This window comes from Ammospiza nelsoni, chromosome 1 (genome assembly GCF_027579445.1).
Source record: "Ammospiza nelsoni isolate bAmmNel1 chromosome 1, bAmmNel1.pri, whole genome shotgun sequence".
NCBI classification, from domain to species: Eukaryota; Metazoa; Chordata; class Aves; order Passeriformes; family Passerellidae; genus Ammospiza; species Ammospiza nelsoni.
In genome coordinates, this window is record NC_080633.1 from 38,497,955 (window position 1) to 38,521,548 (window position 23,594).

Here is a 23,594-nt window from a genome sequence, read left to right on the forward strand (position 1 = left end):
TTACCAAGGAAAAAAGAAAATTTGCCATTTTGTCCATAAATTTCACAGACTTTTGTTTGTGACTCAATTTGCAGATCAAATCATACCATTAATAAGGTTTATACTATGTAATAATGGCACAGGACATACACAGATAGAATGTGCATTTGGAGGCCAAAACATTTAAGTTCTTTATTTGAAAACTGCATGAACTTAAAGGTATCAAAAACAATATGTCTCTATACAGAATAGCTTACTGTTTAGAAAAGATACAACAGTTTTATGACACTCAGAACTTTTAACTTTTACTCATTAAAAAGAGCTATAATTGCCATGACCCCTTGCTGCTATTTTATGGATCAATTGTATTAGTAAGAAAGCAAGGCTATAAATTGAATTATTTATAACTAAAATATCTCAAATGTTTGTGGCATTTCCAAAAGAACATTTGATTAAGTGCTTGCCTTTCTTTCTCTCCTTTTGTGGTAGTATTTACCTACTGTATCTTTAATTTTTGTTTTGTATTACAAGGAAGTACATTCCAACAATAACCAGCAAAAAAGGCGCTTTTATTTTTTCAAAACAGCTTACAGCTTAAATGCCCAGCATTCACAAACAGATGCTAATAAGCAGTACAGAAATTTCAACAACTATTAGTAAATTTAAACACATATTTTAGTACGGTCTCTTTTAAAATTAATTTATTCACATTTTAATCTCTTCAGGTGTCTTCTTGAGGCTCCAGGTAAAAAATCATATGCAGGGAAGAGTGAATAAGTCCCTCTGAAGTCCATTAAAACACAGCTTTAATTCACTTACTTGCCATTGGAACCACTGGAGATACCCTGGAGTACTGCATTTGAAAAAATATGTCTACAACAATAATACAAGATGTGTAACAGCTGTCTGAACTTCATTTAAATATTGGTATGAAAAGCTTGGATTTTTTGTCTGTATCTTGTTTTGTTTTTTTTTTTTTTTAAGAGAGAGAAAAAATGAGAACTACCACATTCAGAAGTCAGACCAAGATGAAATTAGTTAGAATAGTCCAGTATAGAAATTCAAGTGTAATTCACTTTTGGAAAAAAATAAAAAAAAAGGCTCAAAAGATTAATAATGGGAGGTTAATTGCAGCATTTTTCATTGAAAATTGTATGTCAGCCACATAATGCAAACATATTGGTATGTAAAGTCCACTACAATAGAGTATTAAAAAGTCAGACAGTAAAATTGCTATTTTAAATGGCATTTTGTTCTGATTACCAAATACCAGCATCCTAATCCTAAATCCCTGAGAGTAATTAGTTTCCTAGTCTCCTCTCCCCTATACTTAAATTTACTCCTGTGAACCATATCTTGGAGATGAATAGGCCTTTTCCCTGCTTGGGTTTTGGAAAGCCATCGGGTCCTGACTCTATTCTGGAGATCTGAGCATAAACCCTGCTGCAGAATCAGGCATTTTTGAAGTGAAAAGGTGGAAGAGAAACTAAGTGGACTCTGACAGTTTCGACGTTTTGGGATTTTTCCCCATGTTGTTCCTGTTTTCCTACAAGAGAAATAAGTAATAAAGGAATGTAATTTTCCTTTGCTTGTCCCTGCTTCCCTCTCCCACAGAGGGAGCCTAGCTGGCTACTCTGACCTCCAGGCTGAAGCTTAGCTGCATCAAGAGGAGATGAAATTAATCCCTCCCTAACGCATCTGTCTTTACAACCTTCAAAAATCTTTACAACCTCCAACTACTGACCAGGTGAGACAAGGGCAAGAAATAAGAGTGTGTTAGAATAGCTGAAGTAGCATTTGCAGAGACAGTATCTTTTTTCTTGTATCAGCAGATTAAGAGATATTGGAGGAAATAAAAGCTTTTTGACGCTCACAACCTTTATTGGACTTGAAAAGCTCCAGAAAACATTAATCTAAGTACCAAATTGAAAACACTGGGTTTATGTAATTGACTTTGTTCCAGAACAATTAGACAAGTTTTAGAAAAGGGGAGCTAGATACCTTTAGAGCAGAAAAAGCTTTTGGCAAGGCTAGAAGCAGTAAGTCATGTTTCCCAAGCATGAGGAATAAATACTTAGCACCTAGAGAACAGCTGAGAGTTAGGGGGTGATACTCAAAACAGTATTCTGCCATAACACCAATGTCTTCACTGCACTTAGTATCTAATGAGATTTTTCTTTTAGCACCGATGTTAATTTTTAAAGGATTTTTTGCACTTTTCTTGAAAGACAAGACTACTTGAGGCTTTTTTTCTCAAGGAAAATGCTCCTTTTCTGAGTTATTTTGTCCATCACTCATTGCCTGTGTAAGTTCAGTCTGGTATATATAGACTTTACCCACTCCAACAGCACTCAATATGCTGAATAAAGCACACTGAATGTTGAAATTTTGACATGTAGAATTTCCAAATGAGTCCATACAACACTGCAAATGTAAGAGATCTTACAGCTCTTAGTCCAAAGAAAGTTTTCACCTTAGGGTGAGTTTACAGATGTTAAGGAGCAGGAGGAACAGCTAGGAAAACAACAGCTTTTGCAGATGTTAGGGAAGAGCTAGGAAATTTCTTGGAAGAAATGATGTGTCTTATTTGAAGACCAAGTAGCCTATGATATATCATGTGAGCATATAGCCATATCATAGAGTCAAAGAAAGGTTTGAGTGGGAATTTAAATATCAGCCAGAGTCCCATAGCTTGGGAAAGAAAATAAATAAACAAACCAAAACCAACTACTCATACTAGCTTGTTTCTTGAAACCACAGTACATGTTCTGGTCATGTTACTCTTCCAAATAAAGAGCCTTTGTTTGTTGAGAGCTATGCTTAGACTGGTGAGGTACTTTGTCTCCTCAGATCACACAGAGATAAATTTGAGAGCCTTAGCTTTCTAATGGCTTGAATATGTGGACTAAAATAAATCAGTGAAATGCACCCAGTCCCTAAGCCCTCAAAGCTAAATCCAAAATGTACCACCACCTTCTGTGGAAATTATGCTACATTCAGCCAGAACAAGTTTGATAGCATGTCACATAAAATCAAATGGTTAAGTGGCAAATCCAATCTATTTGTGTCTATCAAGGATGTCAAATACCCCTCACAGAAAATAAAAACATGTAGAGTTAGTAATTTTTCTCCCTCTATGTAGGAATCACTAACTCATTAACACTTCACTCAAAGAAATTATTAACATAGCCAGCAATTTAGAAAGAGTAGTAAAACAGCAAAAAGAATTATTATACATTACTTTAATACTATAATTAAGATCTCTCCCATTTTAATTAGTGCCATAAAGTCCTTTGATTCAATTACTATGAGAGATAATTTTCTTTTTAAAATATTATCTTAGAATAAATACAACTTCAATAATAGATATGCGTGTTTTGGCAGTTATTCGTAATTAATTTCCTGAAGATCACAGAACCACAGAATGGATAAGGTTGGAAAGGACCACAGAGGGTCATCTGGTCCAACCTCCCTCCTCAAGCAGCGTCAGCCTACAGCACATTGCACAGGAATGTGTCCAGATGATTCCTCAATATCTCCATTGAGGAAGACTCCAAAAACTCTCTGACAAATCTGTTTCAGAGCTCCATCACTCTCATAATAAAGAAGTTCTTCCACATGTCCAGGTGGAACCCTTCTGTTTCTCATTTTCTGCCTGTTCCCTCTTCTCCTGTTCTTGGCACCACTAAGATCCTGGCTCTATCCTCTTGGAGCTCTCCCTTCAGACCCATACACTGATGGGGCCCCTCTCAGCCCTCTCCAGGTCAAACAGGCCCAGCTCAGACTTCCCCAAGAGAGGTGCTCCTAAACAACCCCTCCACATCACAGCCCCTTGCCCCAGGAGCTCCAGGTCTCTCTTGTACTGAGTAGCCCAAAAGTGAACACAGCATCCAGATGTGGCCTCACAGACTCGTTAGCTGAGCAAGATCACCTCCCTTGACCTGCTGGCAATGCTCTTCGTAATGCACGCCAGGATTCCCTTGGGCTTCTTGGCACCCAGGGCACACTGCTGGCCCATCAACAGCTTGTTGTCCTCCAGGACCCCCAGATCCCTCTCAGCAGACCTGCTTTCCAACCAGGTCAGCCCCTAGCTTTTACTGGAGGCTGACCTGGTGGATTATTCTTCCCCAGATGCAGAACTCTTCACTCACCTTTGTTGAATTTCAAAAGGTTTCTCTCTGCCCATCTGAGAAACTCTTGGGATTATATGTGCACCTAATCTCCTAGACTCATCAGAGCAAATGTCTTGCCAAAGTCACAAAACACTTAAATACTAAGCCATGTTCAACATCACTCATAGGTATCACCTCTGAAATCAAACTCAACAACACTAGAGATGAGTTGCAAGTCATAAAACAATATAAACTCACAGATAACAATCTAAAGTCTTCACAGATTTCAGAACAAGGCAGCACATTCCCCTCTCCATAAATCTTAATTCAGAAATTCAATGTTTTGGCATTTCTGACTAAATAAACTATTCTCATATTTCTCAAATCAAAAAATGTGGAGGTATAAGTATCATGGAAGATATAAACAGGCAGGCTGTGGACCCAGAATCTTTCCATGGAATTACATGCCTAACAACCTCTTCTTGTGACTGACAGTTCTGATAGATTCAGCTGAAGGTTGATTTTAATGAAATCCCATTTTCCATGGTGAGACCATTATGCCAGAATTATTTTTGTCCTCATCTTAACTTTCAGCACAAAAAGGTCTCTCCTTTTCTCCTCCATCCTCAATATAATTTTAAATTGAAACACCGAACTCTTTTTACACAAATTGGTCTACTGACTTTCAGTCAGCTTTGCAAAAGATATTTTCTTCAGCTTATGTAAAGCCAGCGTGATAGATCATTTTGAATAAAATAGGCCTTGGACAATTTCTAAAATAGACTGCTCTGTTCCAATGAATAGGATATATTGGTCACAGGACCTGCCATCTAGAAGCATTCGACTTGGTGTGCCAGATTCGAACAGACACTCAAATCCCAGTTTCCCTCTTTAAAGTAAAGCTTTAGATGATGACCAATTAGAAAACAAACTCCAAAAGCATTTCAAACCCACATGAAGCGTTAGCACTCATGAAGGGTTCCCTCAGAAGGGCATTGCACTTCAGAACCAACACTACTGAGGCCACACAGAGAATCCCAGCATCAGCCAGCTGAGCCTGAAGCTCTTTAGATGACATGCCTGTGACACTTCTGTAGAGATTTAGGAGGGAAACAAAGAATGAGCTGCGTATCCTGGGTCAGCAAACTGGACACATACCCTTGCTGAAATCCCAGGTTACAGAGACCATCAGGTGCCAGTGGTGTGAGAGCACCCACTCCCAGGTGCTCAGGCTTTTGTTGCCTCAGCCTACTGAAAAATTATTTCATGCCAGTAAGCTAAGGCTGTTTCAGCAAATATATTAAAATGCAGCAAGAGAAGAAGAAGAGCATGAAGCATGCTGAGGTTTAAGATAAATGAGCAGTCTGCTTACCTGTCAGAAGTCATCCTAAAGGAGTCCATGAGGAAATACAGCTGTCTCATTATTAAAGGGTGAAAGATGACACTGATGTCAATAAAACACAAGGACTATGACACACAACTGGGATTTAAGAAATGATTCTTTACCAAGTCCTCTTTATTTATCTGCTATTCATCAAACAGCCCTGCCTTGAAGTTAACCATTTCCTCCAATTCCTTACAAAATGCAGTGTTGCAGGTTCACATCTCCTGTGCACTGTCTTTTGCAGATTAAAACTTTAAAACAAGATTGGGAAAATCTGCACTACAGCTGCATACTGGGCATCAACAGCAGGGATTTGGTAGAAGAGGGTTGCAGAGGTGCCCTGTTTTCAGGTGCCTCTGAAGCCAGCATAAACAGCCCATCATCCCGAAAAACCTCGGGCAGGTTTAAAAGAGATTTAAGAGTGCCCGTTTCAGCCACAAGAGCAGGACACAGAGTCCTGGAAATGTCACTGGGAACAGGCTCTGGGCAGGAGGGACTGCACCATGGCTGAGCCACGCTGAGCAGCAACACCCCCAAGGGACTGCAGCTGTGGGGAACCCATGCCAGGGCAGCTGCACCCCCAAAGGCACTTCTTTGGCCTGTGGGCCCTTCTCTAGAGCAGGACAGGAAGAGAACTGTGGGAAAAACAGAAAAATTAAGAGGAGCAAAAATATGCAATTATGGGACGTGACCTCCCCTCTTGCACTTCACCTCCCCAAAGGCAGTGGGGAACACTGAACCTAATCTGAAGTGAAAATAAGGGAAACCAAGACTATGGAGGGGTTAGAATAGGTGTTTGGGTTAAGCTGATCCTGGGGAAGGGGAAGGAAAGCACTTGATACTTTTAACTATTATATTCTTTCTTTTTGCTTCCCCTGCAACACCCAAATGCATGATCAGAGGTTTTTCCAAACTGATAAAAAATTAAATTCAAAGGCTCCCAAGTCTCGACTGTTTTGCATATAACATACCACAATACCCAAGTGACAGATTATTTCTCTAGATTTCACACCAAGTATAAAACAATAGGCCTTAGCCTATTTGTCTCAATACTTGTACAAACCATCACTGGCACAATTATGGCAGCAGTGTATTCAAAAGCCTTGGTAAGAAGCAGCAGATTGCAGTAACATCCCATTAGGTTATCTTTCAACATATGTCTGAGCTAAATAGAGTTGAAAGTTCATCACAACAGATTTCTCCAGACTGACCAGAATTAGGTCCATATCGTTACCCTACTTAGGAAGCACTGACATTGTAATTACTTCAGGCACCCATCTGGCACAAATCACAACATGATTTCATTTCAGATGGTCTCAGCTTTGTTTTTCTCTCAGCTAGACTGTGACACAAATGTGTGAATCTCATCATTTACAACACGAAGGCATACAATAGTGATTTCTGCCTCATGACTCTGAAAAGCCCTGGCAATTGCTAATGTCAGGAGATTTACTTTAAAATTCAAATCATGTTTTAATTGACAGTGAATTGGACCTGTAATTCTTTGGTTTCTCTTCAATGACCTCACTCTAGCTCATAGGTGTTTCATATTTACAGATAACAATTGGCACAATGCTTGGTAGATGTCAAATTCTGATTGAATTTAATCCAAAAGGCTGAAGTCCTTAGTTCTCTAAATTAGGTCAAACAATCTAAAATAGTGCAATGCATTTTTCAAGCTTTTCCACACAGAGATTATTGTAGTCGTTAAATTTATTATTTTGAAGGACTCAGGGAAAAGAAAAAATAAATTAAAGCAAGCGATTCTTGAATTACAGACACTGTAAGGAAAACACTTGATCTTGAATTCAAAATGTTACCTAGTTTTTACCCAAAGGTGTTGGCTTTCTGATAACTCAGAATAGTAAACCTATATGCTATTTTTTTCTAAAAACCAGACAGTTGCCACATGTTCATTTAAATTTTAGAAGGATAATTTGACTTAAAAAGTCACATAAATGCATACATATCTGAGAGGCATTCAAAAAAATCCTGCAAAATTAGTATAAGTGATCTGTGCTGACGTTCAGTGACACAGGTTAAATATCAGATATCTGTAAAAGGCTTTTCCTTTTCTTACAAGCTTCTTTAAAATCAGCATACTACCATATGCCAGTTTTCCAATGCACATCACACTGCTGACCATCATTAAGCAATCAATTAGTTTCTGTTCCTCACTGTTATGCAATTACATTGTGTTTCATGAGCTAGGAAATGGTTATAACAACAACAAGGAACCCCATGGGAGGTAAGAATCAAGAGGTGTATTTTCCAAATTTTCACAGACCAGCTTTAGCAGTCATCAACAGTTTGAGGCTTGATAAGCTAGAAAGGGTCTGTTGGCAAAAGTAACGTTCCAGATCTTTGATTATCTGTGGCAACACGAAAACGCATAGCCAAGAAACATTCCTTTAGGAAACTTCTTCATTCAAAATATTCCAGCAGTAGGAGAGCTCTTTCTTTACCTTGTGCTGAACAGTCTTTTTCATCAGATGTGATACTGAAATGCAGCTAACTAGTTTTGCTCTGATACCTCAAATCATGTGAGATTTCCAGATTTGCTTGAACACTGACACCTTCCATTAGCCTGCTCCCTGAACTTCTGAGGCCAAAACCAGAAATGAGGTCTTGGTCCTCCCCAGGGCATTCACAGCCTGGCTAAATAGCCTGTGTTAGCCTGGAGCATGAGAGCAGTGAAGTCACTTAGACCAGGATCTCTGCAAACACAGCTCCACTTCGTCCTAATGAAGAGAACTTGTTACTTGTGAGACTGAATGGGAACTGGAGGTGACAGGGCTGAGTACTTGTAAGCAGCAGCTGTTTCTGTCACACACATCAGCTGTGTTCTGCTTTAATCTGTGCAGTTATATCCAAGAACCTCTTTAATGGACTGGGGGGCAAAGCTAAAGCAGTTTTATTGATGCTACAAAAAATGAAAAAGGGTGTCTCTAAAAGGTAGTCCAGATGGCAGGTGAATCTGGGTCAGAGCTGCATCATATGCTCCCAGCTGGAATCGAGAGTATAAAGGCAGGAAAAAGTATTCCTTGCTGTAAATAAGAAAATTAATGCTCTGCCTTTACATAAACAAGTTATCAGGAACTGGTATCATTAGGAGGAAGCTGCATTGCAGAGAAATGGCCTTAGCATGTTTTTCAAAATAGAAATGTTGCTTAATTGAATGTAAACAGTAAAACATAAAATTGCAATGGAGCTGTAGTAGAACATGTTTGAAGTTCTAACTGGCTGTATGTTAGTTCAATAGGTTATAAATCATAAAGGTCAAGTTTCTCCTAGACAGTAAAGTGTTGCAGAAAAGCTGTGATAGTTCAGTGATCTCTAATTGTCCTCCTGTCCTCATCACACTCCACAGTGCTTAGTTTTCTAGGAATGTTCATCATCATTACAGTCTCCTGAAGAGTTATTTCTGTGTTTTCCTAAATGCCCTTCCTGCATGACCCTGCCTTTTTCAAGATATTTCCCTTAGCTAATGCACTCTCTTGACCTTCTCCTGGTACTTACTCTAGAGATCAAAACCACATCTTCTTTACCCTTTCTCACTCCTTAGAGATGTTCCAGATTCTCAGCAGTTATTTAAGACTTCCCTCCATAATGGCCATGCTACCCTGAACACTTTCAAGACACTCTAAACAAAACTATGTTTTCAGTTTAACCCTCCATAACAGCATCCAGAAATGGTCCATGTATTTTTCCTCCCTTCTGTATCAGATGGCATTCCTTTGCCACCTTTTGAGCACTTGGGTGATCATAAGGCATTTTCATACAGAGCCCTGGTGCAATACTTGGCATGTTCTGGATTGAAAGAGTGGCTAATAGAGGATATAATATCCACACACAGTCACCACATTGCTCTGAGGCATGCCTCCAAAAGGCTTAAATTGCAAGGGAGTAAAAGAAGGTGATATGGCAATGGGAAAAGGAAAATATGGCATAAACATTGCCTAATGCTGTTGCCCTGTTTGCAGCTAGAGGACAGTGATTTTTCACTGATGTTGTATGCCTGAATCAGTCCAACGTGCCTGCCAAGACTGCATTTTTGTCCCAAACATTCCCATTCCCTCTCTGGCACATTTCTGACCATGCTATGAACCATTTCATCTTGCTAGACCAGCAGAAAAAACAGGAAAACCTTACTTCCTGAGAGAGCTTCTTCATCTCCACTTTCAGCTCTTCTCCAATCAGCCTTTGCAAGAGATTTCTAATGCCGGGGTGGTCACAGTGCTGGCCAAGCTCACTCTGATGCCCCTTTTCAACTGTGTTCCCACCTGCCTCAAATTTGTGTAAATTATCCCAGCTGTGCTGGGCTGGCCCTGGCTTGATGCCAGATCCCCACCAAAGCTGCTCTTCACTCCCTCCTCAGCTGGACAGGGGAGAAAAAAATACATCAGAAGGCTCATGAATCGAGACAAGGACAGGGAAAGATAATCTACCAATTACTGTCATAATCAAAACAGATTCAGCTCAGGGAAATTAACTCATTTATTACCAATCAGATCGGAGTAGGAAAATGAGAAGTAAAACCAAATTTTAAAATACCTTCCACCCAGCCCAGCCTTCTTCCCAGACTCAACTTCACTCCCCATTTTCTCTACCACAGGAGGATAAGAAATGGGAGCTGTGGTCAATTCATCACACACCATCTCTGCCAATCTTTCCTCCACAAAGAAGGACTGACTCCTCGCACTCTTGCCCTGCTCCAGGGTGGGCTCCATCTTACAGGAGACCTTCATGAACTTCTCCAACACCAGTCCTTCCCACAGGCTGCAGTTCTTCACAAACTGCTTCCCTTCCACAGGGTCCCAAATCCTGCCAGCAAACCCGGTCCAGTGGTTTCAGAGCAAAAACTTCCTGAAGTGGCAGAGTTATTCTGGATACAAACTTTCTTCTCAAAGTAGGAACTTTCTAGAAGGCAGTTGTTCTACTCCCTGGCTGGACTGTTTTGAAATAAAAAGGCAAGTGTAATAAATACATGCATTCATTTAATTAAATTAAAGACAGAGATCCAAAATACACTAAAAATAGGGTATATTGAAGCTCATGCTGAATTTCCCTGTGAGAAAATATACACAGGGTAAAAAAGGAAATTCAATGCATGTTCACCTGTTGTACCTCCATCCTTTTTGAAATCACACAATGTAGCAGTTGAATTGTTAAAAAATTATTATTGCACAAGATCTCCACAAAACCCACAAACACTATCAAACAAACAATACATTGAAGAGAAAAAAAAATGCATTTGTTCTCTTAGACATATTATGCTTGGCTGCCATACTTAAGTGTGGCAAGTGTCAGACAGAACTGTATTTCTGCTTTCCCTAGATCTTATTCAGTGCCTTTTCAAACGTCTCCAATTAATCTGAGGTGTGAGTGCTAGGCGTAATTTGGTCCTTCAAACTTCTAGCAATTTTTTAGTCATAATCTGTGTGAAGATATGTAATTACAAAGCACTGTAATAGTCCTGGTAGAACTGAACATCAATGCTGCCATCACTTCCAATCAGGAAAACTCATTACCAGCTTAGAACCTTGCCAAACTTTGACTGGGGCTTTTTGGTTGATTGTTTGATTTTTGGTGGGTTTTTTTGGACTTTTTTTTTTTTTTTTTTTGCTCAGTATCTGTCCCAGGTGTAATTTTTTGGGGACAGCTAAAGAGGTTTTGGGAAAATTAGACTGGGAAGACACATATTTTGCCCATGAATCTGGAAAAGATTACTGGATGCGAATGGCTTAGAAGACAGGGAGTAGAACAAGAAAATACAGGAGGGTACTGAAAGTATTTAACAAGCCTGGGATGACCTGGAGAAGGAAATTGTGACAGGAAAAGCACAAATAAGAGATACACATAAAAGATTGGAATGAATCACTTCCATGTGCTGCCTGCTGTATGGACTGCAAGTGGCAATAAAGGATCCCACTGCCAGTCCCAGTGCTGTGCTTCTGTCTGGCTCTCAAGTAATGTAAGCAGTCACACACTGTCAGCCAGGGATCTGCCATTTATCACAGTGTAGCTAACATTGCTGTTTGCACAAAGTTTTGGAACCACTGGCACTCAGGATTTGATCTAAAGCACTCTGTATTTGCTTTGGTTTCCCACATGTGCTATCCTTCCCTTTCATCCTTTGATTTAGACACAAGCACTGCCTGGTGTGCCCCAAAGAGTCGCTACAATCCAACCTGACCGTATTCTACTGCCTCTTCCCAGACTTTTCCTTTCCTTGCAACAATATCAACATCTAAGAGCTCCCCTAGTGCCTGGTTCAATTTCCTCTGAAACATCTCAAATGCCAGGATAATTCCAAAGACATTCTTATTTAGTGATATCTTCTGGCAGATACACAAAGCTCTAGGTGCAGCCCAACTATCTCTGTGCAAAAATCATTTCTAGACTTAGAAGAGAAAAAATAAAAAGGAAAAAAGAAAACAAAACAAAAGAAAAAACCCCACCCCAACACTTCCCTTTCAGCCTGGACTGTTCAGTAGATATATATTTTTTTATGAGTATTGATAGTCACTCTTTGTTCACTACTTGCTCTGTGTTAATTGGTCTATAGAAAGATGCAGGTCTTCTACAGTTTTCTGTCCTCTTACAAATAAACTAAAACAAGTTGCTAATACAATTATCCTGATAATCTAATGATTCCAACTTTATGTGGAAAAGCTGCCTTCACTGGTTTCCTCCACGTTTTAAAAATTTGATAAATATACAAACATGCAATAGTTTCACTATAGGAATTCGTTTTTCACAAATCATCATATTCCTGCTTGGAGACCTGTCAGTTTCCACAGGCAGAGCAGAGATACTCAAAGACTTTTAGCTCAGAATTCTCATTTTCTTTCTGGCTTTGATTAAGGGAAAACTAAAATGGTCTCTCTCTGCTGTTTCATTCTGTGATTAGGACATTTATCAAATCCTTTTTTCAACTGGAATGAACTGGAATGATGATTATTGCTGACCACTGTACATTATAGTCCTCTTCACTTTTTTGATCCATTTCGATATTTCTTCTTTTCCACATCTCATTTTTAAGCATACTGCACTCACCTTGTGCAGGCTCAGTTGTAGAATGATCTTCATCTGGAAATAAAACTTTGTGTGTGAGGTTTTGCTGTCCTAATTCTACTGTTTTGTTAATCACAGTCTTTGCTATCACCCTCCTTATCACTGCTATCACATTTCTTATTTCATCACTTAACAATATTCCACACTTGCTAAAGTAAATTGTTTACTCAATAAGCTATTGATAAGCAATTTTGCAAAGTACCAACAACGTTCAAGCCCTGTGCATTCAGATTTGGTCACATGCTACCTTTCCCCAGAGTACATATAGCTTTCTGCACACTCAAAAACCTATTAACTTACCTCAGTAAAATCCTTGGATATCTGTTCCCATTTCTCAAATGCAAATAACCATTGTGCAGACATTGCCCATAGGTCTCTGTATGTTTAAATCATTAAATTCAGCTCTTCACTCATTGCCAGAAAACCACTTATAACTGGTCGAGTCAGGCAATGTTGCATCCCCTCTCATATGGAGCTTTGCACATTCTTTTCCACAACAGGCACTCTCTTCTTATACATCAATGTTTAATTTATATATGGATATAACATATATAAAATATATATGATACAGAATTCCAGTTTTTAGTAGGAATTGTGCTGGTTTTAGTAATAATCTCTGCAAAAAAAAACTCGAGCTATTAATTTTCAGCTGACAAAATCTTTACTGTCTTTTACCTAAACCAGCAAAGCATAATTCCAAGCTAATTAAAAGTCAGCCACATGCTGGCATGAACAATGATTGTTATCACTTTTTCCTGAATGCTGAATTATTTGCAACTTGTCCCCATTTGTAGAACTCCACCTCAGCTTTGTATTTGCCCATACAAATTGCAATTCCCTATTACCAGAAGATTCTCCTCTCGCCCATGGACCATTTGATGCTATCGTGGGCTGGTAGGACCAGCTCAGTCAAAGTGTTCAGCTTCAGTGAGGGACAGATGTGGTGGTTTACTCCTACAGCAAATAATTTGGCTGTCAAGGCATGCAAAATTAATTCCAAGTGCAGGGGAAAAAATATACTCTCTGAAGTTGAAAAGCTTGCCAAAGGGAAAAGTAGCATTAACAAGGAACTTGTACTGCTCATTTGCTGCATGCAACTTTTCAGTCTGCTTCTCAAAGTTCTGTAACAGCATGTCCAGAGAGAACTGAAAAGGCAGCTGGATGAAGCTGTCAGAAACAATGACCCAATAAAAAAGGCTCTTACCATTTGCCAGTGATGAGCACTAATGCAGTCCTTCCCTACCCCTACAAAATCTGTGGGAATGTCCTAAATCAGATTCGCCCTTTTTGTCAGCAATTTTCAGAGTTTTCTAACTCATATGTACCCAAAACAACAAAGACCTCTTCCCACAGCAACATCAAGGAAAACAGCAGCTCCCAAAGAGGACAATCATCACCAGCACTTCTCTGTGCACCAAGTGATTGGAGTTTGGGTTTGAAGCGTATCATTAGGAGTGTGGTTTCCTCAGAATCTTCTGTTCTATCTCTAAAGTAACACCTAGAAAGTTTACAATGTTTGATCTTGCTGAAGTTATTGGCATAAAACCAAGAGAAAGTAGAGAAAGCATAAATGAAAATTACAGTACTATTATTTAAGCAAGTGTGGAATTTGGAGCTCATTGGGCTGACAATTTGGACTCTCATTACAATTGTGAAGAAAAGAACTGAATAATTTCACATACAGGAAAACCACCACAAATTTCTTTAAGAAAAGAAAATTAACATATATATATATATATATGTACATATAAAAGAATTATAAAACTCTGTAGTGTGCCAGATGGACATTTGAATACACAAGTGGCAAGAACACCAAATCCTTAAAAGGAAAGGGAAGGGCTTAAGCAGGAGAGGAAGAAACCACATTTAAATATTTAAATTCCTGTCTCTGAGACTGAAGCTGAGATTTAACTGAGGTTATAGGAGCTGAATAAAGGGGAAGAATTTTTGGAACAGTATAGACATGGAAATTAGTTTATCATGAAAAGAAGAGTGAGAGAAAGAAATAAAATATGGCAGTGTACTTAGAATCTTTTTCCTCCCAAGATTAAGTACGGGCTGGCAGGCTACAATGGGATAACGCCAAAATTATAAATAAGAATATAAACAGTAAAGGAGAGCCACAACCAGGAAAGATTGTTCAAGAAAAAAAAAATTATTAAAATGAAACATGACTGATTACAGCCTATTGTTTGAAAAAAATTGCTTTATTCCATAGGCATAGCTTGCACTTAAGCTGGGTATGCTCATCATTTTGTGTATATGTCCAACCTTCTATTTTGAATATTTTTACCATTAATTTGAGCGGTAAGATTGTGCAGAGGATGGCTTAAAAGGCAAAGAGAAAGGATTTTTCCACTATGATGGGAATCAAAATAGATGCAGAAATTATGCAGCTAACACATGTGTACAAAACAATGAAAAAAAAACCACCAAACCATGGGCAGATTTTGCTAAATGCAACTATTAAATATTTCTTATTCAGTTAACAATAAGGTTTTTATTGACATTAAAATTATTATTATTATCTATTGGCATTAAAATTATTTCAGAATGGCTTTATTCAGGAATGAAAATTATTATCCACATGTCAAATAACTATTATCTTAGATCTTATTTGGAAAAGTATCTTATCAGCCTCTAGGGAAACAGAATAATTAGTCAAGTTGATATCAAATTAATTTCCAGAAATATTAAGAAGTATGTCAGAAATAAGCCTTTTATTTTTGTTTTTAAGAGGGGAAAAAAATAATAAACATCTCACTTGTTAATAAATCCACTTGTTAATGGCGCAAAACTAAGCAGCTTTATGCTTCAAAGTTATTCATGCTTCACAAATAAAATTTTACCTCACCAAGGAGTAAGGAGAAAAACAACAGTTCTACTTTGTTATAGACCTTTATATCAAGATATTTACTGCCATCCTATTGCTGTCAAATCTGATTATAAACCAGGGATCAGCAAGCAAGGGATTAAAGGCTCATCTGAGAAGATGGAAAACATGAAATTGATGAAAATTGTCCAGACTGTGTCAGTTTCACAGGAACAACCATCCAGATGGAGGGACTACTGGAATATTGGAATTACAAATATGAGTACTCTCGGTCTCTCTCTGCCTTTGAAATGTAAATGAAAGCTGCTGGAATTGTTGAACAAATAGATATATAGATATAGATAGATATAGATACATCGATCTAGGGTAGGACTCCCCACATAAACCAGCTTTGTGGAGCACAGGATCAGCATTATATTAAATGGAAATCCTTGCTGATCCTTGAGCTTTCTCTGCTCTTATTTGAGAATGTTTTCCTCCATAGGCACTATACGCATTCAATTTCTGTTCTGTAAGGAAAGGAAGCACTTATGGCTGTGCAGGCTGGCACACAGGTACTTAAGTTGCTACATGAGCACGAAGGTCATTTGAGTGTTTGTGTAACTGAAGCTGCTTTTGAGAAGCCACAGCTCAAAAAAAAAAAGAAGTGACTAGACACAGAAGACAAGAAATAAAGGTTTATGTACGTAATCTCTAATGGATGGATGGCTGAAGGGTTAAAGGGAAAGCTTTTATTATTCAACAAGAATAATAAGGAGTGTGTCCAACTAAAAAAGGAAAAGAAAATCCCAGTCCACTCTTCCAGATGCCATAATGTCATTTGCGTTTCCCAATTACTTTCTACTGATTTCACAGTCAAGCACCCAACTATGGGTTGAACATGAGATGATGCAAGGCAAAAATGGACATCCTTCAGCTGCCAGATGCTCTCTGAGGCCATGGTGTTTCTGAGCAGGTATAAATCTATTACAGAACAGAAAGTTGTCTCAACCCCTACAAGCAAACAAAGTGATGTGTTTGAACTCTCCCCTTCCATGAAAAATGCCTCAGAGAGGAAGGAGACAGACCCACACAGAGGCACTCCATGCAGTGCCTAATTCTAATTTGGGGGCTACGTGGGCCCAAATCCATGCCTGTTACTTCATGCACAAGAGCAGGTGCAAGTACAGTCAGGGCAATGTCTCTTATAGCAAGCAAAAGTCTCTCCCAGAAATGTGCTGGGTGTAGGAGTAGTGGATCATCAGGACAGAGCAAGTCTAATTTCATTCTCTGTGAACTGCAAATGCAATTTCTTTTGCTGCATCCTGGGAAAAGTACAGCAGCAAAACTATCCTCCCACGCTGGATTTACTAAAGTTATTTTTTTAAAAATGAATGGAAAGAGAGAAAAAGAAACCTCATGAAGAATAAAACTCTATTACTTGTATATATTTTCAATTATACTGTCTAAAATAGAGGTTCCACTCTGACATCATAAAAGAATCTATTTTCTTTCAGCTATCAGTAAAGATATTAAAAAAAAAAAGTTCTGGGAGGGTGGGTGGTGTATCGCTACACAGAAAGCCAAAATAATCACTTTCCCTGTCTTCCCCATCCTCCCACATTTTCCTTTATGGGTTATTCTGCTTTTACTGCCTACATTCTTCACCTGAAGTCAAATCCTCTGTTTATGGCATCACAGTGGTTGCTGTGGAGGCTATTACGATGTACAAAGCCAAAAGTGATGAGTTCAAGTTTGGACTGAGCGTTAGTATCTCATGAAATGTTTCTGAAGGAGTAGGAGATATTAAAGAAAAGAAAAAAATAAATACAGAACATAGATTGAAAACAAAGTAATTAAGTTCTTAAATGACTGTTTGCCATCATTCAATTATCACAACTGTTTTCAGATCTATTACTCCAATGGCTGCAGAGACGAAGTGCTGAACTACACATATGGAAGCAAGCACAAACAGGAGCAGGCAGAGCTAACACAGATGGCAGCAGAGCTCCCAGCCACGCTGCTCAGTAGTGCCTGCTGTGATTGCTGCATGTCTCTGTGGCAAAAACACACAAACAGCAAAGTGAGGCAAACACAGACACGCACGGTGCTGCTCCGGCAGTGAGAGCTCCTCATGGCACCCTACGCTCTGCACGTTCTTCTCTGCCAGGTTCAGGGTCTGTAAGCTATGACCAGAGAACATACATTCCTGAAAAAGCTATTAGTACATAGCAATTCCTTCTACTGCATGGATTGGCTTCACACACCCTTTCTCAAACATAGACTCGTTTTAAGAAACAACTGTTGAAGTACAAACGCCAATTCTCAAGAAACACATAAAATATCAGAAATAGGAGAAATCTGTCTTGGGATTTGCATCACTGCCAAATTTTCACAATTTTGGTAGCAGATAGAGTTCTTTTTTCCCTTTATTAGGAAAATCATAAATGACTTCTATTTACCAAACTAGTTTCTCAATCATCTTTTGCCCCTAGCTTTGAAACCTTAAGTATTACTAGGACTGTAGGCTTCAAGGAAAACTACTGATCAAAGATTTCTGAATCACGTCTGTACTGATAGAAGTTCTCACCCACCTACTTGTTAAAAACAAAACCTGCATAGAGCAGTGGAACAAAGATAAAATCTGATGTCAGATTTAAAGAAAACAAAACAAAAAAACAAACACTTGAGGACAAGAGAAGGAAGAGAAAAATACAAAAATAAGACTAATGGCCACAGAGCTCAATGAAAGGTCTTATTAAAATATTATTAGGCAATGAAAGTGAGTCTCTAAACAATCTTCTAACATGAGTGCCTTGAGACTGCTGGTGGGCCAATGTATCTTATTACATGACTGGAGAAGCATTAACAAATTAATTATAACAAATAGCTGCATTAATTAGGATATGTGGGACAATAGCAGTTAATACCAAAAGTTATTATGTGCTTTTTGAAGAAAAACAGTACTGTTTTATATCAGGAAAATATATTACCAGCAAGGTTGAACTACTGCATGCAGGCTATGTTACATGGAGATTTCTTACATAAGAATATTGACAGAAAATTGTGAAATTTACTTGTAGGATTGTACGCAAGAAGATACCAGGTTATAAAGATGCAGTGGAGCTGAGCTGCTGGTTCTTTGTGAAATTCCTTAAGCCAGATACAGGGGACACCCAGAGAAACCCACCCTCTATGGGCAGGGTGTCAAGTGGAACATCAGAACAAGCAGTCTCATTGCTGTCCCAAAGCTGGGACCTTGTGCAGGATCCAAAAATCCAAAACAAACAAGCCCAGACAGGACAAAACAAAAAGACACACACCCCACACACCCAAAAAAAAACAAAACCAAACCAAAACAAAGTAAAGCATTGTCTTTCAGGCTCTTTCCATAATGACCTGAGACTTCTGTGCTGTAATGACACTGGAATATTTCAGTTGCTCAGGTTGCCAAGACCCTTCTCATCACAAACTCTTACCTGCACTTCTGATTTATGACAACTTTGAAGGGCCAGACAGCTGGCATACTCCTCTGTACTTCTCAAAAAGTTAACTAAGTTTCTAGGTGAACTCAGATAATGGGCTGCAAGCCTAGGAATAGGTCGACTTATTTTTATTCAGAACATTATGGATTTAGCAAATTATTAGTTTTCCAGATATCTTTTCTGGAACATCCCAAAATAAGACAGCTTTCATTATATTTTGTAAGTGGTACTTCAGATCATCAGAGGAATCACTTTAGCACCACTTACTCTTGGACTTATTTCTAGGAAGATGCCAGTTATCTAGAGCTCCCACTTTTCCAAAATTATCAGGAGCTCTTTGGGCTTTTGATGTGAAAAAGTAACCAGTTTCCAGGCTTTGTGCACTCCTTCCTTGGATGTTTTCAAGACTGGACTGAAGAAAGCCTTGAGCAACCTGATCTTATCTCACAGCTGACACAGAGCAGGAGACTGGACTAGAGATGTTCCCTAGGATCGTTCCAACCTGAATCATTCTATGTATTGCTCAGGTTTCCACTAGATATGCTGAATATAATCAGAACTTATTGGATCTAAATATTTTAACTAGATTAAAAAAAAAAAAAAACAACCCAAAACAAACAAACAAACCAGCACCATCAAAGAACCATATACGACTGTCAAAATACATCAATAAATAATTTTGCCACTTTCTTTTTTTTATGCTAAGAAAATCATAAAACAGAGTTTGAGTTTGCAGAATACAAAAGCCTTGGGCTAAAAATGTCCATCTGCATCTGCCATCAAACTGGCATAATGTTGGTGCAGGAATAAGAGGCGAAAAAAGCTAGTCAAGGATGCTGCTTCAGCTTAACCCTCCCTGAAATGGAACAACTGCTCAATGCTGCTAAGAACTCTGAAAAGCTCTCAGGTGTCACTTAATCATCTCTTCTGTGAGATCATTTGTGTGCTCTCTCCCTGTGCCAAAACAGAAGAATTCAGAAAGCCTGAAAAATCAGCTCGCTGATCTGGTGCATGCAGCAAGCAGCTACAGCCCACAAGATCAAACCCTTCCACGATCAGAATCTCACTCCAGCCATTGCAGTTTCTGTAAGGTGATCCTTCTGCCACCTTTACACTTGCAATACAGTCCTCTCCCAGAAATTAATGTCATTGAGCTGGGACTAGCTCTTCAGCCTGGACATTAAGAAAACAAAGACCACCCACGCAAACAAAACCCCAACAATATATGCTTCTGTTCTAAGCAGAATATCACCACTTCTCAGGGAAAAATAACAAGAAATCCTCCACAACTGCACAATGAATATAAACAGTGGTAAATTCTCTTTTGCTTCATTGGAACTTGCCTTTGTAGGCTAAATGCTCAAAGCAATTTAGGCTGTACCCAGCAGTACCATTAACACAAACAACTGACCATCCCTCAGGCAAGTTCAGTGTTAACTGAAATCAATAGCTGGACTGCCATAGAGAATTCCAACGTCATCAGGATTGGAAAAGACCATGTTTCCCTAAAACACATATAGTGATCTAAAAAAACCACTTTTTTCCAGATTTTAAATGGATTTACAGGCTTGAATGTATTTTGGAATTCCAAGGTAGAAAGCAAAAAATTCACACCTCTAAGTCAAATAAAAATTGAATATTATGTTCCCATTCCATCTAATTCAGGTTTGAACATTGCAAGGAACACATTACTGATGTCAGGACTTGATTATGAAGATGTCTTATATTTTAAAATGATGCAGAAGTCTTGAAACATTCTGCCCATTCCAGAACACAGCATCTCATCTGTTTTGCAGTCCTGCTGATATGAATGTAACGCAGGGGTCCCTTGATCTCTCTGTGTACAGCTTCTCATTACAGAACCTCCTCTCACTTACCTCCTAAAACATTTTACTCCCACCCACTTCTTGTCTGGCAGCAACCATGACCTCCCACATGAAACCACAGTGACAATCAGCCAAAGAGATGAAACTGATGAGGACATCTGGTTACACTACATGAATTTACTCAACCCAACTTCTGGAGAAGGAGTATCTCTTCTCAACCTCCCATTCCTCCCCCTCACTACAAATGCCAGCAGTTTAGACAGCTCTGTAGTTTCAGAGCTTCAGAGCAATAAGTATTGAACAAAATGCTGGAATGGTTCGTACAGCAAAGCACAATGCAGTCATTAACAATAACAACTCTTTTTTTCTTGCTTTTTTCCACAGGCTCTTGGGTTCATTATCACAAACGAATAGTTCTACTTTAATCTGCCTTCAGGAGAAGGTTCTACCCACTAGTTCTTACTCCTTGTTTCTACTTTCTGATGCTTTCCACTGGAATGTGGCATCAACAACTCAACGAAAATTGGTCATAGAGAACATACAAAAAATATTCTTAGGTTTCACAGTGCATAAGACAGGATCACAAAGCCATCTTAAAAAGAACATGTTTTAAACAGTATTTGGGGCTTTTTTATTAAGAAGATCCCTCATTATTTACCTTCCAAAAGAAACAAAGATTTTTTTTCATGTAAGTAAAGAAAATAATCTCAATTCTATTACTACATAGTTAAGGCAAATGCTATTAAATAACTCAAGGAACTGCCAGGGTAATGCCTTTTTATTAAAAGGGCATTTATTTTCAAAACACTGCCTAAATAGCAACCTATTTAAATAGCAACCAAAGTGCTACCTTCAAGCTTATTCACAAGGCAAGAGGTACAAATTTGCATTTGCTGGCTCAGCCTCCCTGCCCTGTAGCCCCTTCCTTTGCACCATGCCACTTCTCTAAATTATTCAAAGAATGCCATTATAGTTTTATTTAACTTGCTATTTAATGATTCAACATATTAATCAGCACCAATTTAAAATCCATCAACAAAATAGAATGTATCAAAGTGAACCTACAATAACAACATTCCTTGTTCAGCTGTTATAGGAAATATTACATCCTCTACACAAAGTAATATGCATGAGGACAGAAAATGAAAATGCTGCCTTACAGTTTCATAAGAAAGACAAGTTAAATCCTTAGAGAGTAAAGACATTCCAGGTCTGGGGATAGCTTATGTTTCTACTGCTCAGAACAGCACTGGGAATAGCCCAAATTCATATGGGAAAGCAGTCAGGAGTTGCCACAGTTCCAATCAATTTTTAAGGCAACATGACAAAACAAATTCAGTGCATAAACAGACATTCCAACTGTAGTTAATGGACAAGATGATTCATTGTTTTAACATGGCAAGGCTAAATGGAAAGACAAAGGCAGAGATGTTAAACTGAATATAGGACTGGAAACTTCCAGAATCAAGTATAAAATGCCCTGGAGTCAGGGTTACTCAAAATATAAAATATTCTCGAATGTACTGAAATGAGATATTTTCTATAGTTCTGTCAGAGTAATCATTTCACCTAGCTTCAGAATTTTCAAGAGCAAAAGCCAAATGATCAGGAAAGTGATTCTTTCTTTTTTCCTTTCAGATCACACCTTGTACTTCCCAGCAAGGTGACTTGAGACTCTGTCTGACTAAAACTAGCCAAATATTCTGTAAAAAAATAAAAGTCAGAAAAATATATCTGGTTATGAAATAGAAGGGAAGTCTTTGGTTTCTTAACTACATTTCTGTGCCAAAATTAGATTTAAATAAATATCAGAAAACTGTATTTGGAGTCTGCTTCTAAGATCTAGATGGTGGGTTTTTCATTCTATCATAAATTCAAATTTAGAATAATCTGTGGATTTTTAGCTCTGATTACTTATCTCTAATTGAGGAAGTTATAATGCTAGGTTTTATCAGTATCATAAATATCCTCTTCTGTGAACTAGGCATCCACTAGGGTATCACCTTTCTTACAGGGAATAATTTGAAAAACAAAACAAAAGAAATAAACAAATATGTTTTTACAAACAAAAAACCAGAAACAACGACAGAAAGAGGTAAAAGCTAGCTAGCACTTACATCAAAGGAAAAAGGGAAAGGCTAATAAAGTTAAAATAAGTTTGGTAAACCAACCCCTCTTGTTCTCCAGGCCAAAACCCTTCCTTACCCATTCATTTGTTTGGAGAGTCTTGCCTTCAGAGCAAAGTCTGCATTACACAGCAAACACACTGCCTTACTAATGAGACCCCAAAAGTGGCTGAGGCATCAAAGTGTCAGTAGATGTAAAAAGAAATAACATCAATGTTATTTCTTCTGAACATATAGGCTAGGAAAATGTTTCAATATTTAAAACCCACCTGCAGATTATTCCAGCTCATCACAGAAAAGATGTTTACTTGCTTTAAGAAAACTCCTATTCCTTTATATTAAGTATATATATAAAACCTGCAATAATTTCAGACATTTACTTTCACAAATGCTACAATAAGGCACATGTAAAAAGTGAGGTGAGAGAACTATGCCTCAAGAAAAACAGAAGATTTGGTTATGACTACCTCAACACGACCAACAACATTATTTCCCAGGAAACAGAGAAGGAAGAGACAAGGAAAAGCTTACAGAAAACACTGAAGCACGTTCTTGAATATTTCAAGAAGAAATGTAAAAAGATGAGAACATCTGAAAGTGGAAAGCTCAAGCATAATTTAATTTCCTTACTAAATTCCTTACTAACTGTGGAATTAGTCCAGTCCAGGAGCAACCTGGATGTTTGCACATGTGCATACAACTAAGCTCATTCAAGAGGAGAACTATGAACAGGTTTGTGGAGTTCTTTTTCCTCTCTCTCCATTCTCCCAGCAGTTCACCACAGCTGGAAGAG

The 23,594-nt window shown here is 38.4% G+C and overlaps 1 protein-coding gene across 2 annotated transcripts in view; it reads right to left on the reverse strand.

Moving 5' to 3' along the window:
* The window catches only part of ZNF385D (zinc finger protein 385D), a 412,526-nt gene that overhangs the window by 385,079 nt on the left and 3,853 nt on the right, over nucleotides 1-23,594 (reverse strand). Inside the window, exon 1 of one of the 2 annotated variants that reach the window (XM_059473350.1) lies at nucleotides 12,853-12,904. The exons of the other annotated variant lie outside the window; for it this stretch is intronic. The gene's annotated coding sequence lies outside the window, so the exon portion shown is untranslated. Of the gene's footprint in view, nucleotides 1-12,852; nucleotides 12,905-23,594 lie in introns of those variants that run through there. 2 annotated transcript variants of the gene reach the window in all.